This window comes from Coloeus monedula (assembly GCF_965178545.1).
Source record: "Coloeus monedula genome assembly, chromosome: 4".
Taxonomy (NCBI): domain Eukaryota; kingdom Metazoa; phylum Chordata; class Aves; order Passeriformes; family Corvidae; genus Coloeus; species Coloeus monedula.
In genome coordinates, this window is record NC_138784.1 from 1,650,461 (window position 1) to 1,666,034 (window position 15,574).

Consider the following 15,574-nt stretch of genomic DNA (forward strand, 5'->3'; position numbering starts at 1 on the left):
ATCGAGCCTCACAACTCCTCTAGCCCAAGGATGGTTGCAGTAAGCCCAGCAGTAAGTGGCATCATGAAAATGGTTTCTGGGGAGAAGAGACCATTTCACATAGCCCATGAGGCAGATGCCAGAAGAGACCATTGCAAGACACTCAGAGCAAAGGTTTTGGTTGACAGATCCCATTTCCATCCTACACCTTGTGATAGCACTGTCACACCAGCTCCTGGCTCCTCACCGAGGCAGGGAGAAAAAGATTATACAGAACATGTAGAAGGAAACTAAGATAAAGACAATTTATAAATCAAAATAGAAGAAATAGCACCAAAACCCTTAGGAAGAAGTCAGAGCTGGGCTAAGTCAGGATAATTAGCTATACCTGGAGACATAACAAATTGGACTCAGCAGAAGCCATTTGGACTCACTTCTTTTTTTCTGTAGACAAAAAACAGTAGGTAAGCTGCTGTCTTTAAAAAGTATTTATATATCCTGCCCTCCCTGTGCTCTTTTCCCTGTTCCTGTTGCCACAGTTCTGGAGTGATACTGCAGCTGGATGGTCACACCTCATATTTCATATACCTGGGGTAAGATGATTAAGGAGCAGCAGACCACACTGGCTATTTCTTCTTACCTGAAAAGTGAGGTCCTTCATCTCCAGCTCAGAAAGGACAAGCCAGATTTATGGAGGTTTCTCCACAGTCAAGAAACAGAAAAACAAGCAAGATGATCCCACAGAGGATTCAGCCCACCTACAATCCCATCTCTTTACAGTGATGGATGATTAGGGCAGAAGGGCTCATGCATGTCCCACAGCCCGGCTGTGCCATGTCCTTCCCCAAACACATAGCCCTGACCAGCAAAAACACAAGCGTCAGTCAGTCCAGGCCAAGTGTTTGACTCCTGTGTTGCTCACGTGCTGGAACAAGTGGTCTTACTGGGATGAAATGTCAGCCCGTCCAAACTTATCCACATGGGTCTTTTCCAGCATGAGCGCAGGGCTCTGTCCTGTGCTGACAGCCCAGAAAGAGCAGAGTCGGTTCAGCAGCTCTCTGTCATGTCAGATTATTCGTTCTGAAAAGCACACGGCGCTTTGGGCACAGCAAAATGCCTGAAGGACTCAAAAGGATAATCAATAAGAGCAGAGCTACAAGCTGGAGGTGGGCTCTGTTTTGCAAGGACTTGAAGACAAGGTCAAAGAGTTGCAACATGACACTATAGCTGGTCTCTCATTCAGCTTCTTCCAAATGCACCATATTCTGAAGCCAGAACTTTCCAAGCAATCAATGAAAGCTAATGCCATGAATCCCTGGCAGTAAAGGAGTTACCTGTGTTTCACCAAGTTGTGCCAAGGGCCTGGTCTTCTGCTGCTCAAGTCAATAAAGACAATTGCCTGGCCCCAGTGGGTGCAGAGCCAGGCTGAAGTGCAGTCTGGCAAACAGACCTTCTTCTTTTTTTGAGGGATTTCGCTTCAAATAAGAAAACAGCACTGAGAAAGCATTGCTGCCACTTGAAACTCTGCTGCCCGAAACACTGTTGCTAACAACAGTGAACTTTTTAGTTTCCCCTGCTTCAGCATGAAATATTAACAATCTCCTCAAATTTGACAGAAAGCAAAAATTTCAAAGGCATAAAATTGCCCAAAAGGAATCAGCAAGATGACCTATGAAAACGTATGTAAGAAATACTTTCACACACGTCCCCACCTCTTATTTGCCGGTGATTTAACAGCCACACAAATCGCTTCTGACCCATGCAGGTAGAGCCACAATTAGTTTAATTACAGAGTGCAGGCTGTTGTTCAGTCAATTAGACTTTTCCTTCCATCCACACCATTTTAATGACAGCCAAGTAGCCCCAAGGTTCGTGTGTCTTGTTTAGAGCTGTGACTGGCTGATCAGGGCACAGCAGACTCTCAGTCAATTTTCTGCTCACTGCAGCAGCAGCCGATGCTGGAGCTTCCCGCACCCGTGGAAGCTGGAGGGTCTGGGCAAAAGCTCTCTGTGGGAGCCTGAGGATTCTGGTAGTGCTGGCCCCACATGGAGCCCACTCAGGGCTGGAGCATTGCTGTCCTGTCCAGCTGGCTCACAGCCCTTGCTGTGTGCTGCCCAAGAGGTGCCCCTGCAGTCACCCAACCTTTCATCTCCCTTCCCCTGAAGACAGGTGATTGCTTGGTTGGAGAAGTCAGCACTCACAAAGGGTGTAAAAGAAAAGTAAATCAGTTCTCCTGGGTGATGGAACTGCTGGGTGGCCTGCAGCTCCACCCCCTTTTCCTCCCTCTTGCATAAGATCTGGGTTGCTGACACCCAGCTCTGACCTGCAGCTGCCTCAAATGTGCTTCATCCTCCAGCAGCCCATGTCACTCTTAATAATGTGGCAGGTGAGGTTGGCACGATGCCACAACCTTATCCAGATGAGAAAGGGCAATCGGGGCATGAGCCACATTTCATAAACCATCAAATAAATGGGACTTTCACATGAGGCCAGGACACATCTTGCAGCCCCCAGCCATGATCACAGGAGGGCTATGGCAGTACCTCACAGCCCAAAAAAGTTTTTGGAGCTGCCGAGACTGGCTGCATCCTGCCATGCAATCGCTTTGCCAAGGGGCACCTTCATTTTTGTGTTATACATGCAGGAGGAATGGGGCCAGCTATGGCAACAACCTCCCCATCTCCAGGTGCCCATTTGAATTTCCTCTGGCTCCTCACCCCATGGGGGAAAGCAGGATCAGATCCTGCTCCTGGCCGCAGGCTGTGCTTCACCCACCACTGCTGCTGTCCCCTTGGTGTCTGTGGCCACCTTACACTGTCCCTAAGGAGAGCAGGGGGTTGTGCCTTTTTTGGAAGATGCAAATGATGCAGCATCTGAATCATTTTAATGTTATCACTTAAAACTCATCCTGGTCCCTGAGAAGCTTCCCCAGGAAGCAGAGAGAGGGCAGGACTCTTTTTGGGCCCCAAGAGACTGTCCTGACCCAGTCTGAGCCACCACAGCAGCATGAGGATCAAGGCCAGGCCATATCCCACTCCCTCATGGCCTCGTCTGAGCAGACTGCACGTTCCCAGATTGGGAAAGACAGACAAGTTGCTTAAAGGCATCCCTGTCTGCATCCTCCTCAGTGAAAGTACCGCGTTAAAAAGATTAAAGGCCGATTTCTGCTTATTTTAAATGTGCTGATTAAATTTAACAGCCTTTTCCTTTTCTTATATAGTGCAACCTGTCACGCTGGGATGCCAGTTTCATGATGTTGGTAGTTTATGTGGTTTTGCTGTGTTATTCTTTTGCCCTGCCTGAAGCAACATGGACATTTTTAGCCCAGCTTTATTCTGCAAAGACCCATCTGTCTGATCCCAACCCCAGTTACTTTTTGAGTTAACTGGCAAGTTTGACCCATGCTTGAAAAAAGAGCACAGCTCTCAAAGAAGTTCCTCGAGAAGCAGAGAATGGAGGGAGAGAAGAGCTTCAGGTTAGTGCTTCTCCAGAAGAGGGGTGGTGGGGTGACCTGCTTGTCCAGGGAGGCTAATGGAAAAACCTTCCCAGTGCCTTCAATGAGAACATCAGTGTGGCAGAAGTGCCTAGAATGAGCACAGAGAGGGCAGTTTCAGATGGAATTTCTCACTTGCTTCATAGCTCCTGTGCCTGTTCGTGACAGCCCAGTGTGATGTCCAGGCACTGCCACCAGGATGTGGACAGCCATCCACACTGGCCCCTTCTCTCTTTTCCCCAGACAGGCTGCACTGTCACAGCTCAGTCAGTGCAGCCTGAATTGCTGCTCACTGGCCACTACCTCACCGAAACTATGCCTCTGAACCAAGATTTTAGCTTAAATCCTGATGTGAAGCAACATCCTGGGGGAGACTTTGGCCTTCCCAGGGGTAAACTGCCCTGTCTTGCCAGGACTCACCAGTGCTGTGCAAAAGCCATGGCTGTGCAGTGCATGAGGGCGAAGAAATCATAACTTCATACACATAAAGCCGGATTTGATGCAGCTCCAGAGATGTTGCTAGTGATGTCAGTGGTTATTTGCTGTATTTGTCTTGGTATGCTTTGGTGGGTTTTTTTTTTGGTTTTGTTGGGTTGTTTTGTTTTGTTTTAGTTTTTGCTCCTTTTTTTTTTTTTTTTTTAAATGAAGTCATTGAACTGAGCACATTGGGCAAAATTTGTGTTACAAAGGAAAGTGATGACATGCACTTGAGAAAGTCACCTTGGACTTTGTTCCTATAATTTAAAAATGATAAAAATGAATAAGGAATAAAAACTGTGAAGGAAAGAGCAGAAACAAGCATGGGAATGATCTAGCATCTGCTCTGAGCTGTCCAGCATTGCCAGGGAGCAATTTCTGCTCACCTTGTGTAGCAGAGGAGCAAAGGACTGGCTGTCTCCTGAGGCTGGGAAGCTCAGATTAGGAAATGACCCATCCACAGGGCACAGACAAGTTCAGCCTGCTCCACACCAGCCAGCACCTGCTGCCCTTGGAGTAAGATGAGCAGGTAAAAACCCTACACTGCCTCAACAAATCTCTGCTGCTGCATTCAGATGAAAGCACAAAGAGGAAGGTAGATGGGAGAAGGATGAGAGAATCACAGACTTTCCCCCTGCTCCTTCTGCGCAGGGTCACAGCAGCTACCCAGCACCTCATTCAGAACACAGCGCCTCTGAATGTTCCTGTCACCATTCTGGCACACGTATCCAGCTCCAAAAAAAGACTAGAGCCTCACCAAGCACAGCACAACATTGTTTTCCTGCTGCAGCACGGCCAAGCTGAAGAGAAAATCTGTGTTCGTTCTCAGATGCCAAACTCTTTGTTCTTCTTCTCCACGAACCCAGAGAGATAATCATGTTCCAGAGCCCTCAGGCTGCCACACAGCTCCCTTTGTTAATATGCTTTTTTTGGGGTGGAAAATAGAGAACAGCAGAGCCAGCTGCCTCTGCAGGAATCTTGCAAGAGCATTGGTAGCCTCCAGCCCCTTGGCTGAGGTTTTCCTCAAAAGAGCTTGGAAAGCGTGCTCATTACCCAGAGCACCATTCCCTGCTGTCCAGGATCAACCCGCAACTAGCTGGGCATTATTATCTCCTATCCTCACTTCTTGTGCTAAGCTCGATAGAGCAGTGCAGAAGGAGCAGCTCTTCCCCCAGGACTTGTGATCAGGAGATAAGGCAGAAGAAGGAAAGGTTGTTGTCCCTGTTGCCTTGGCTGAAGACTCGAGTCACATCCCACACAGCCCATACCAAGGTGCAGGCCCTGGCCCTCTGGCACCAGGAACAGCCTTTACCACATGAGCATCTCCACAGGGGCCAGACAGAACACCCCCTTGCTCTATCCCCAGCAAACACGACTCAGTGTCATGGGCATGTCCACCCACAGTATAATGACATTAGTTGCTTGTTCCTTCAGAGGAAAATGCATTTCCAGCTGCGTGTCTTCAGCCTGATTTTTGTTCTCCACACAACAAAATCCTGAACTGTTGCAGAGCTTTTCTTGGAAATGTGCTGGAGGTCTCTACCAGGTGCTGGCAGAATCACAGCAAGGTTGCCAGCAAATTGAGGAGCTTTGGTATCCAGACTGCAGCTCCAAGAAGCACTCATGGGAGATAGAGAGCAGGGAGATGGTAGGAGGGGAGGGAGGAAGGGGATGGGTGAGTTTGTCCAGGTCTCCAGTGCTGGGGAGACAGAGAAGGGATGGGGAGGGCTTCACCAAAGGAGAGAGTCACCTCCTTTAGGGTCTGAGTCTCTTGCAGATAGATAGGAAGGAAGGGCACAGACACAGACCCCAGAAACATCCCCGCAGCTGTACAGGTGAGGAAGCTGAGTTCACTGCCACAGACCACCAGAGCTTGCAAGACCTTTGTGAAGGGGCACCAAGAACCTGGAACACTGTGTGTCAAGTTGATCCTTGGGGCTGAAACATATAGGGCTGGGGAGGGCTATCCCAGCCCCAGGGAGGGGCAGCTGAGCCTATGCCTCTTCTGTGGGTATCACCTAACCCACTCCCTGAGCCCTACTCACTGCAGACCCTCCCCAGGGAAGCTTGCCCCAGGTTTTCACATAAGTGCTGAGACAGCCTCTTTACTGAGCCATCATTTGCACTCACTACACTTTTCCCCAGCTCATAGGCACTGTGAGAAGCTTTCCAGTATTTGGGACCCCAGTACCATTTGCGGGTCTGCTCTGGGACAGTCATCTCCCCTCTTGCTCTGCCTGGTAGTGCCAGCTCCCTGGATGGAAGCAGGAGGTTGCTCACGCAGCAGGGCAGGGAGCAGTGCCTGCAGATCCTTCCCAGCCACCCCCACTGCAGCATGGGGGAGAGATGGTTCATGCCCCTCTTTTCCACCCTCTCCAGCCCAGGATTTGCTCAGTGAGCAAGTTTTGGAAGCTGGTTGCTGTACCTGCCTGTTAACATCAAGGGGAATCCAGTTAGCTCTGCATGGGAGTGATAGAGGGAAAGTTGCTGCTGTCCCAGCAACTGGTGTCTTTCTTGACCAAGAGGACATTGCCATGGCAATGGCAACCAACAGAAGACATTTAGGCATTGCGGTGGTGCAGCTGTGGGTAAAGCTGTGCTAAACCTGCTCTGCTTCACACTGCTCCAACTGAGCACCAGGCAGGGCTGTCCTTGTTTGCTCAGCTCTCCATCACCTTTTGGAAGACAAAAACAATCCTGCATCCTGCCTTGTCCTCAGGGTGCTGCGCCACTCAGCCCTACATCCAACCCAGCATGGATGAGGAGAGCTCAGCACCTGCACTGCTCTTGCCCAGGGATGCTCGTGCAGGCAGGTGGCTCTTTGCCACCACTGCTTCGACATTCCCTTCTCTGCCCCCAGTGCTCACACCCCAGACCACACACTGCAGTCCCAGTGGACTCACCTGCCTCACAGTGCCAGCCGGTGGCGGGTCCTTGGGGCGCACAGAGCTGCTCACGGACACACCAGCCCAGGGATGTACATACAGACCTGCTCCCACAGGCAGAGGGGAGCTGTGAGCCCCTCCTGCCACAGGGCCCTTCTCTCCCTGCCTCACCCCACACTGCTTCTCATTGCAGTATCGACAAGTCCTTAATGAGCTTTGAGCTCATGTCCAGTCAAATCAACACCCTGCATGTCGTGGGTGTGGGGCGGGGGGGTCCCACAGCCCCTGGAAAATCACGTTTGCTGGGAGAGAAGAGGCTCCAAGGGCATGGGCACGAGGGAGGACAAAGTGAAAGGGCCTGATGCCAAAGAAGGGGGAGACAAAGGCAAGTGGGCTGTGAGGGGTTGGTTGAACCCATATTGCTGCAGCAGTTCCTGCAAGGATTTGTTAGTTCCTGCAAGGATCAAGTGCATTACTGGCTCTGGGTCAGACTTATGGGGTGGAGGGGGCAGCCACAGGAAAGTGCATACTTCTTGTTTGAAGCGGCAGGTACCAACCATCAGCCAAGGAAAGGAGCCACATGTGAATAAGCAGTTGCTTAGTGTGTAAATCTTGTCATTGACTCTAAAACAGTTTGTGCGTAACCTTTATTTCTCTTTCCTTTTCCTTTCTGGGGCCCAAGATAATTTCAATCCACTGGGATTAGAGAGAAGTCACTCTCAAAAGCAGCATGGGGGAGCTGCCGATGCCGTGAGCATCACCTCGTTAGAGGCAGCATTGACAGAGAGGCAGGGGAAGGAGCCCAAGTGAGTTAAAACAAAGTTCTCCCCAGAGATGACACCTTAGCACTTCACCAGCTCCTCTCTTTGTGTTAAAGCAGAGCTAGGGGTGCTCAAAATAGTGACAAAAGTACATTTAGTGGCTTTCACTGCTGAGGAGACAACACAGTGCCCTGACTCCCCTCCTGCCCCCACACACAAGCAAGGGCTGGCTTCACCCCATTCATGACATTGCAGCAGCTGCGTGGAGGCTCAGGTGCGCTGAGGGTACCAAGGTAACACCACATTTTTATTCCTTGCTATCAAAACTCACCTTCTTTAAAGGTTCCCCTGTGCCTTAGAGCAGGCAATCACACTGTAACCCACCACAGCTAACCCTGACACAGCTCATGAGCCAAAGCCCTTGCCCCATACAGATGGGAGGGAAAACAGCCTCAGAGCTTTGTTGAGGTTGCTGCTTGTGGTGCCACCTACATCTGTGCTATTATCCTGCCAACAGGCTGTGTTTAAAGATCACATTTCAGACTAAGTAGTCACTAGAGGAGATTGGAGGAGGCAGTAAGACCTCCATCAGGCTTTTTTGGCCATTAAAGGAGAAAGACAGTTGTGCCAGAGAGGCTGGAAAGAAGGAAAATGGAGAAAGAACATTATTTCTACTGGGTAAACCCAGGGGGCTTTGAGAGCTGAGTGGCTCTCCAGCACACAGGCTGGAGGCATCCTGACAAAAAGGCATCCTCTCCAAGCTGAAGCAAATGCAGTGAGTGGCAATCCCTTCTAGAAGAAAGCTATGGGTCTGACAGAGCACCCTCATCCCTCTCAGGGAGTCTGTGTCCTCCACACCACTCTGGGAGTTTGAGTACCTCGTATTTAGCAGTTAATGAAGTTAAAAGAGAAGTAAACTACATCTGTCTCAGGAATCTTTCCTTTAGGCTCTTAGCTGGGATAAAAAATCAGCCAGTGAAAATGTGCTGCCTTTGCTCCCTAGGAAACCCATCCTGTACCTCTGCAATTGAGCACAGCCTGCACTGCCCAGGCCTGCAAGCACAGGGAGCATGCAGTGCACAGCAGGGAAATCATTATCACCCACCACGCCATGCAGCACTGCTGGAATTGCTGCCAGCTGAGTCCTGCAGGAGCAAGATCAAATCCCTGCCTGATGAACTAAGGCTCACAGTGTCTTGCAGAGCTTTTCTTGTAGCAGTAGGGTTGGAGCTAGAAGATCTTTAAGGTCCTTTCCAGCCCAAACCATTCTATGATCCTGTGATGCAAGTCTTGGTGAAAGCAGAGCTGGCAGAGGCACGCTTCCCTGTCTCCTGGGAATTGTGCAGACACTGCCCTGGATGTGCTGGAGCCTGTAGGAGGATCAGCTCTCCCTTGTCTGCCGAGCTTGCTTTGCAGTTGCCACGGAGCCCAAGCCAGGTGAGGGCTTTTTGAAGGTAATGTTGTGTTACTGGGTCAGATTTGCTTTGGCCAAACCAACCAAATTAAAGGAGGTACCTGCAGGTAGTTTCAGAGGGGAGCCAGCAGCAAAGCCTCTGGCCTCCTTTTGTCAAAAAGAGTGGAACTTCAGCTATCAAGATATCGTAGCTCACCCTTTTCTGAGTCTGGCGTTGGCCCATCCATCACTGTTCTCTCTCAGTCTTCAATCTCTCCTCAAGCCCAGTTGCTGATGTGACACCTCCTAAAATAAAAAGACAGAGAGAGACATTAGCAATTTGCTTGCAGGGCAGGTGGAGATCTCAGGCCTGAGGGAAGCAGCCTGTTAAATGTGTTTTCACAGCTCTCCACAGAGTCCTGGCTGAGGAACACCTGAGAACTGCAGTGGGTCCGCTGGAAACACCAGGTGCCATAGGCAGACTCCTTTCACTAGAAGCACAGCAAACCATCTCCCCACCTTATGCACTTCTGGTCTGGAAAGAAAACAGGCCAGAAAGTGACCATTTCCACTGAAAGGATAAAAACTGAATTTGAAAGCCACAAGTGTTTTCGTATCACATTTGTTGTGGTAGTTAGAGGCAGAAGCAGGCTGTGAGTATCAAAGGTGCTGGAGAGAAAGGTCTCTTACCATCAGTCTGAGCAATGCCTGCTTTTCCAGAAAAAAGGGAAGTAGGACGAAGAAAAGGAGAGAGTACATAGATATTTCATACTTGGCAAGAACTAGACATGGACTGGTAAGCCCAAATGAATTTGGGAACATGCCTTAGAAGAGAAGCAGAATTCATTTGAAAAGATCGGATTTGGAGCTGCTCTCTTGGTTGTTTTCCATGGACGTTCATGAGACTAAATTTTGATTCACCAGTGTGTTCTCAGAAAATGAGAGCTTGGCTGATAGACAAATACTCGCTGGCTTCAGTATTTGCATTCAAAGCATTTGGGCTGCCACCTCCAAAGCTTTTGGTGGCTTGGGAAATATCCAGCAAAAGAGCCCAACCCCACCATATAATCTGTGTGAGTAAACACAAGTGCAAAGAGTGTTTTCTGAATAACAGCTACTGGATGTGATGACAGTGGTGAAAGCAGCCAAATAATCAGGCTAGACATCTCTTAGTTTAAAATCCATTTGCAGAAATCATTAACACAATCATTGCAAAATAAGCAGAAGTATAATCACTCAGGGATAATTTGCAAAGAGGAATAGGGCTGCACTCACTGAAAAGAGCTGTTACGAGGTATGAGGCTGCCTGGCTCTGACTAACCCACCACGTCCACCACCTCCAAAGAGAAGCAAAGCTGGCCAGCACAGCAGGGCTGGCAGGCACTGCTTTTTTGAGCCCAGTCTAAGGCATGGCCTCCTCCTCTGCAACCTCAGCAATCCTGCCAACCTGCAGTGGGGGCCAAGCTGGCTGGCCTCTTTCCTCTCTGAGCAGGCTCAGAGCTCAGGTCTGGTCTGACTCCTGACACCCAGGCCATCCTATCCTAAAGGGTGGCCGGTAGGGAATAGACAGGGAAAATGTGTGAGAGCAGGGTAGGTAAGGTAGGACAATTCCTGTGCTCATTCCTCCCAGCGTTCACTCACAGGTGCTGTATGTGACTCCCAGCCCAGGTGGCCTGTTGAAAACCCCCCTTGTGGTGTCCAGAGTTTCTTTGTCACCAGTGGCTGGACTGTTAATACCATAATCACCTGCCAGCCTCACTGACCTCTTCTCCCCAGGAAAACTGCCAGAATCTCTGCTACTCCTCATCTTGGGCATTCCTGGTCAAGTTGGGATGAGCCAGTCCTATGGCATGGGGAAAGGTCTTGCCCCCCACACTTACAGCTCTCCACAGGCTGCCAGCCATGTTTCCAGGGCACACAGCTTCTTTGAAATATCCTTTCCCTGGAAACCCATCAAATACTTTTCACAGATAGTACTTTTATTTACAATTACCTTCAGCCACTGGTATTAAATCTGCATTTATGCCACTTGTCCCTGCAGCTGCTAGGAGCCCTTAGGAACAATTTCATCTGGAGATGACTTGTTTCAAAGACTGGGCGTTTTTAAATCTCTCCTGCTGTCAACAGCACAAACAAAACAGAACATGGTGAAGGAATAAAAATGTAAAAGAAATATGGCAAGAACAAAACTGAAAATAAAAACAAGAAAAGAAAAGGAATTTCCACCACTGGAGGAGATGAAAAGTGACCTGCCAAAGAAAAACAGATTGGGTTGGAGTGCTTTTGTTCAGTGCATGCCTATTCATTTTCCTTCCCCTGGAATACTCTGGAGACAGGGAGAACTAGTGAGATAATGTCACTGGATATTCTGGCAGTAAGACTTCGTCAGCTGTGAAACAGCCAAGTTCTGTTAAGCTCAGTGGTTTTTGTGTTGTTTGTCCTGTGCACCTTACCATAATTCATGTGGTTGAGAAACACCTGGGAGAAAAACTTCCTCTGCTAAAGATTTGTCAGCACTGAGATTTCGGTCAGCAGAAAAGACCTGAAGGACCAAGAGTTGCCCAGCACAAAATGAAGAAGATCAATCTGACAAGTCCTGAGAAGTCTTATGGGAGGAGGGGGATATTAGGTAGCAGAGAAAGAAAAGGCCACTAAAATAAAATCCATGCATTTAAAGATGCCTCCATGTAATTTTCCATATTCTTTCTTTTGATGAAGAGCCTTCACCTCCAGTTTGTGCGGGTAAAGTATTTCCAGGTGTGTGACCATTTTTTCCATTTGGCTGAAATAAATAAGGCTGTATACACGGATGTTTCTGAGAGAAGAGAAGCACACTGCCCCACACATTATCGTGTCTGTGGCTTTTGCCAACAGCTAAAGCCCAGTGAAAGCTCAGCCCTCTGCACCGTCACATCTCCTTCTCCAGGCACAGCACAGCTGGAGGTGGTGCTCGAGGTGGTTCCTGTGGGTAGCCCAGCCCACTCTTCCGGTAGGGCTGACACCTGCAGCATCTCACTGCGATGCAGCTTCAGTTTCCCGCTGGGCAAAGCCAGACCTGAGTTGCCCATCCAAAGCATGAGGTTTAATCACCAGTACCCACCTCCCAGCAGCTGCCAGCAAGCTCCCAAGCTGATTGCTGGCGAGTCTCTAAGTACTGGTGACAGTAAGACACCTGCTTTCAGCTTTCTCCAGACATGTTCCAAAGGCTGGAGTCCCCAGAGTACGAGCATGCCATAGGTCCAGGTGACACAGGGACATGGAGGTTCCTGGGTGGCCCCAGGGGCCATGTACCACCGGTGTCCCTGGTGTGATTTGGGAGCAGATTTTAAGTGTGGCAGTCTCCCCTCACCCCCTTCTCCCCAGCTATCTTCCCTGCCACAGGGGTGTTTGAGTGACACTGGGTGTACTCTGTCCCTGTGACATGCCCAGCAAGCATCAAGGAGCACAAGGCCCTGGGAACCAGAAAGTGAGAGCTATCATGGACACCAGCCATGGGATTTCTGCAGGGAGGATTCCTGGCAGGACCTGTGTAACAGCCGTACCTACCCACTGCAGGGTGTTCTCTTAGGTCGTGTCTACCCAACCAGTGTTGCCCATCTAAATCAAAACAAATTAGGCTAAATTAAACCAGAGCAGCCCACTTTGAAGCATGATTATTCCAGCTTAAAGTCCATTTGGGTAATAAGTGGACATAGTCACACTGATGAAAGTGTGCCTGTGCCTGCAGGCTGTTTTGATAAATGTAGTTAAAACAACCTGATCATCTTTCTGTCAGTGAAACTGCAAGAGACTCACAAGGGACTGGAAAGATTTAGCTCTATTGCTTCTAATCCATCAAAAACAGTGTGAACAGTAATGCCATGTTCAGCTTAGCTCAAACTTGATCCTGATGGACTTAATATAAATTAAAATTAGTGTGAATGGAACATAAATAGAAGTGTCTTCACATACTTTGGAAGATTTAACTGAAATCACATACTCTGTGAAACCAACCTAACTTTAAAGTAAATGTGTCCCTAGGTCTAGTAACATCATTGGTGTAGCTGTTATGATTTTTTTTCCCTCTTTATTAAGAGGTTTATGCTAATAAAAACTCTGAGGTAGATGCTTTAAATCAGCATAAATACAGTTATACTGATGGAGCTTATGCCACTTCCCAATAGAACAGTATGGCCATGCTTTCCTACAGGGAGAAGCCTTATTGCACAGCTGTGTTTGACCTCAAAAGCTCAGGGGTGTGGGAAAAGTGTGATAGATGTGGAGGAAAAAGAGGACAGTATGAGATGGAAATGAGGGTTACTGACAGAGGCAGTATAACCACTGTCTACCACAGGTGTTCTATCATGATAAGGACACAGGCCTTGGAGATAAGGAAGAGCAAAGGCCTGGCTCCTCTGTGAAGTGCCACACAGGGGCAACCTCATTTATTACTGCATCGGAAGGGACGGAGCCTCCACTGTGAGGGGAAATATCTCCAGCCTGCAGCCTTGCTGCTGCTTGGCTGTGTGGTGCACACACCCAGAACCAGCCCCTGTCTGCAGCAATCAAGTTTCACACACCCCCACCCTCCAGGGAAATTGCATCTATCGATAGGATTGGGTGGTGGGAAATTGCTTTGCCATCGCTCGATGTGTCCTACATCGGCCTGCCCGAGGGACTTTGGCCAGAACAACCAGAAGGTGCAGCTGACACCTCTGCCCACGGTCACTAAAACACCCTTCTCTTCCTTCCAGAGAGGGAAGAAATTTTGGAAAGCTTTACCAAGATTACAGATTACCTCTACTTGTAAGTCCAGAGCCTCACAAACTCAAGATGCTGACAGCAACACACTTACCACCAGCCTCTGCCACAATGTCACAGTAGTGATGTCATTAAGACAAAACCTACCAAAGCACAATTCTGCCCCAGATGCCCTAACACACACACGCCCATGTGGAGACACTGATCTGAGATGTTCTGTACCTCTAACTTCCAAAAGGGATCAGCCCCCTTTCACCTTTCTCCTCTTCACATGAAACCTCACAGGTACCCCAAGGCCAAACAGCAAAGGCTTTGCTGCTCCCTCCCTTGACCACAGAAACAGGAAAGTGAGCCTGAGCTCAAAAACTCCCAAATACAAGGGAAATGCCACCCCCTGTCTTGTACTGCAAAAGAAGCTGGAGTGGGGGTCATAGTAAAAAAAATTTCAGGCACCAAATAACTTTTGAAATCTAATTGCAGCAGGTAACCCACAAAAAGAAAAAAAATCAATTCCTGTTATTTTCTCAGCTTAAATACTGTAAAGTGAATATGTTCTGAATGTGTTCAAATATCCTTCGCCCACAGGCTCTGAAAAAACTAACTGTGCCTGACCACACTGCTTGCCTATGTGGAGACACAGACTCCCATGCTTGGGCTCCTGGACAAGGGGGTTTATGGGACGGGACAACTGGAGGCTGCTCCTTAGCTTCTGTTTTACTTGGCTGGTAATTTATGCTTTGACTAAGGTGTAAAACAGGTGTAAAGCTGAGCCCCGAAAAAGCATTTTGAGGTGGGAGAGCCTGGTGTTGGTGACGAGAGATAGACATACCCAGGAAGAACTGGACAGGGCACAAAGAGAGAACCCCACCACCATCTCCCTGTTCCTTGACTGATGTATGCATCACACCAGTGCCAAGGGGAGCCACAGTCACCTAGCCTGGCTGGGGAATTCACACCTCATCCAAAAGCACTGCACAAGAAACTAACACTGCCTGGGCATGATTTCCGCAAAGTTCTGAACCAGGCCAGTTCCCATTGCCAGGCTGCCTCCCACCATCCCAGCTAACCCAGGGCTATGGATTTACACTGCTGTGCCTTGCCACTGGAGGGATTTCTCTTCAGCAGCTCCTGGACCCACTTGCATGCTGCTTGGAGCACTCCAGCATAAAGACCCCTGCTTCTGGAGAGCCTGATGAAGAAACACCAGCTCCAGCTCTCAAGTCATCCTCACTTCAAAGCTAGAATGTGGGGAGGAAGCTCCTGTTACAGCGATGGCCCTTCTCCAGGATATGTGAAAGTGACAGGTTGCTTTTATGCTTGAGGGAAGTTTTATTTCTCTGTGAGAAAAAGATTATTTCATGTCCTGTTGAAATACGAGGTCCAGAAAGGCACCAGATGGCCTGTAATATCTCATCCTCCTCCAGAGACCACTGTCTACACCATGGTACAACAAAAGCTGCACACTTGATAAAGCATGTTTTGGAAAAGTTTAGTGGCCACTGGCAGATAACGATTGAGTGTAAGCATGCCTCTGGTCCAAACCAGCCATCCTAGTCCAGAGCTCCCATCCTGGCTGTCACCCAGGCTGGGCAGGAAACTATTCTACAGCCTGTAAAAAAAACCAAAATGAAACAGGAGAAAAAAATCAAAAAGCCATTTCACAGAATGGTCTTGGCATGTCACCAAAACCAAGACAGGATGGAATTGCCCACAACTGGCTTTGCACAGACATTGAAAGCATTTCTCCCTGGGAATCCCTTTCCTTTCCACATAGCTTTCCAAGCTCAGGCTTGACAAACCAGAACAGGCAGCTCTGAAAATACACGTCCTCCTTTGCAGCTGTGGG